This window comes from Hydra vulgaris, chromosome 10 (genome assembly GCF_038396675.1).
Source record: "Hydra vulgaris chromosome 10, alternate assembly HydraT2T_AEP".
Classification (NCBI taxonomy): Eukaryota; Metazoa; Cnidaria; class Hydrozoa; order Anthoathecata; family Hydridae; genus Hydra; species Hydra vulgaris.
In genome coordinates, this window is record NC_088929.1 from 47,662,501 (window position 1) to 47,665,000 (window position 2,500).

The 2,500-nt window shown below is 29.8% G+C and overlaps 1 protein-coding gene across 1 annotated transcript in view; it reads left to right on the plus strand.

Moving 5' to 3' along the window:
• The window catches only part of LOC136086625 (receptor tyrosine-protein kinase let-23-like), a 198,004-nt gene that overhangs the window by 79,074 nt on the left and 116,430 nt on the right, over positions 1-2,500 (plus strand). The gene's annotated exons all lie outside the window — the stretch shown is intronic.

Consider the following 2,500-nt stretch of genomic DNA (forward strand, 5'->3'; position numbering starts at 1 on the left):
ATTTTTATTTGGCTGCAATTTATAAAGTAGATATTGCTATCAATATGTTACCTATACCTATTGGGGTACATTGATCTTTGACTATGCGGGGCCCATTGATCGGAGGATAAAGTGCCCCATAGAAGACGAAGTGCCCCATGTTTTTGTTTATAAGCAATACAGTTAAACGAATGGAATTGTATTTATAATTTAAAAAAAAACTATATATAAACAAACAATAGCTTTTAGCATTTCATTTTTTAAATCTACTTATGTTATAAGCTAGTAATAATAATACTATTATTTTATAATATCAAAAGAATAATATTTAACATAATAATTAAAAAATATTTAACATAATATTATTATGTTAAATATTAGCATTTATTAAAAACATATGTTTTTATTGATATATTTTTTTACAGATCTTAAAATGGTTAGAAATAGAATTAAAAAAACAAATAAAGTTGCTATACCAAGTGAAACAATGAAAGTAGCTGTTAATAAAGTTTTAGAAGTAACACAACTGAATGTTGTAGCACGTCAGTTTAACATAGATAGAATGACTTTAAAAAGATATTGTCGTAAAAAGAGGCTTAATCCAAATGAAGCTTTCAAGCCTAACCACAACAATAGACAAGTTTTTACAGCAGAAGATGAAAAAAGTTTATCAAGTTATTTACTAATTGCATTAAAAATGAACTATGGCCTTTCAACTAGGTCAACGCGATTATTGGCATATGAATTTGCTTTAAAAAACAATAAGATATGCCCATCATCATGGATCAAAAATAAAATTGCAGGCATTGATTGGTTGCAAGGTTTTATGAAAAGACAACCAGAGTTGTCTCTACGAACACCTGAAGCAACGAGCTTCGCTCGATCAACAGCTTTTAACAAACACACTGTAAGAGAGTTTTTTCAAAATCTTAAAACGGTAAGAAATTGATATAAATATAATCCTAACTGTATATATAATGTTGATGAAACTGGTTTAACAACCGTTCAAAAGCCGGTAAAGGTTTTAGCTGGTAGAGGAAGCAAACAAGTTGGAAGAATCACATCTGCAGAACGAGGAACATTGGTAACTGCATGTTGTGCCTCTCATGCTATTGGAAATTCCATTCCTCCATTATTTATTTTTCCTAGGGTAAAGTTTCATGATTACATGATTAAGGAAGGACCTCCTGGATGTGTGGGATTTGCAAATCCTTCTGGTTGGATGAACTCAGAAATTTTCATAGAATGGATTAAACATTTTGTTAAATATTCAAACTGTTCTCAGGAATCTCCAGTTTTGTTACTTCTCGACAGTCATGAAAGTCATATTTCTGTTAAAGGCTTGGAGCTTGCAATTCAACACGGAATTACAATGATAAGTTTTCCTCCCCAATGCAGCCATAAATTGCAGCCATTAGATAGAACTGTTTTTGGACCATTGAAAAGGTTTTACAATTCTGCATGTGATAATTGGATGGTTTCAAACCCAAGACCAATGACCATTTATGATATTGTTTCAATAGTTCGAGAACCGTATACAAAAGCTTTCTCACCATCTAATATACAGACAGGATTTAGAGTAGCTGGCATTGAGCCATTTAATTCTGAAATTTTCAAAGATGACGAATATTTACCATCATCAGTTACAGATAGAGCTGCTCCAGATACAGTTACTATCACTCCTGTCAACAACATGGAATCTGAAATGATACCAGCACATGTTAATCACATAGAGTCTAAAATAACTCTAGTAAATATTGAAAAAAGTATTTTAAACAAAGTGTCAACAAGTGTTGCTTCTATAATCTCACCTGAGGTTTTAAAACCTTACCCAAAAGCATCTGCCAGAAAAAAAAAAGTTAAAAGTAGGCAGTTAAAAACAAGGATCTTGACTGATACTCCTGTCAGAAATGAAATTCGTTTGTCAAAAGAAAAGAAAATTTTGAAGCAAACCAAAAATCAACAAAAAGTCTCCACAAAAGATAAGAAAGAAACTAAGAATTACTTGATTAGGAATAAAAAACAATGTAAACCAAAAGCTGCTTCACAACTTGACTTTCACAAATGATGAAATATTCTTAATCAAAATATTGTACTTTTAACAAGTTTTGTAAACTTAAAAGTTGTATTCTTATTTCAGTCTTTATATTTCAGTTCTTATAAATTTTAAGTTGTTGTAAAGTTTTAAACGTATATAAAGCGGGTAGCTTATAGCTGCTGTGATTTATACATTTTTTAATTAAAAATTAGACTAGTGGGTTTAACTGCTATATTTAAAAAATAATTAAAAAATTTAGATGTATTATATGTTATACAATAATACCCTTTGACTAAATTATTTACAAGATTTAGTTATAGAAGTGTTAAACGTTTAGATAATATTACGCATATAAGATCAATGTGCCCCAAGTCGGAGATCATAGTACCCCATAGTTTGGGGTACATTGATCTTTTGAGAGGGTTGTTTAAAAGTTAAAATTATTCATGTTTATCATTTTTTTAAATCAAAATATTTATATAT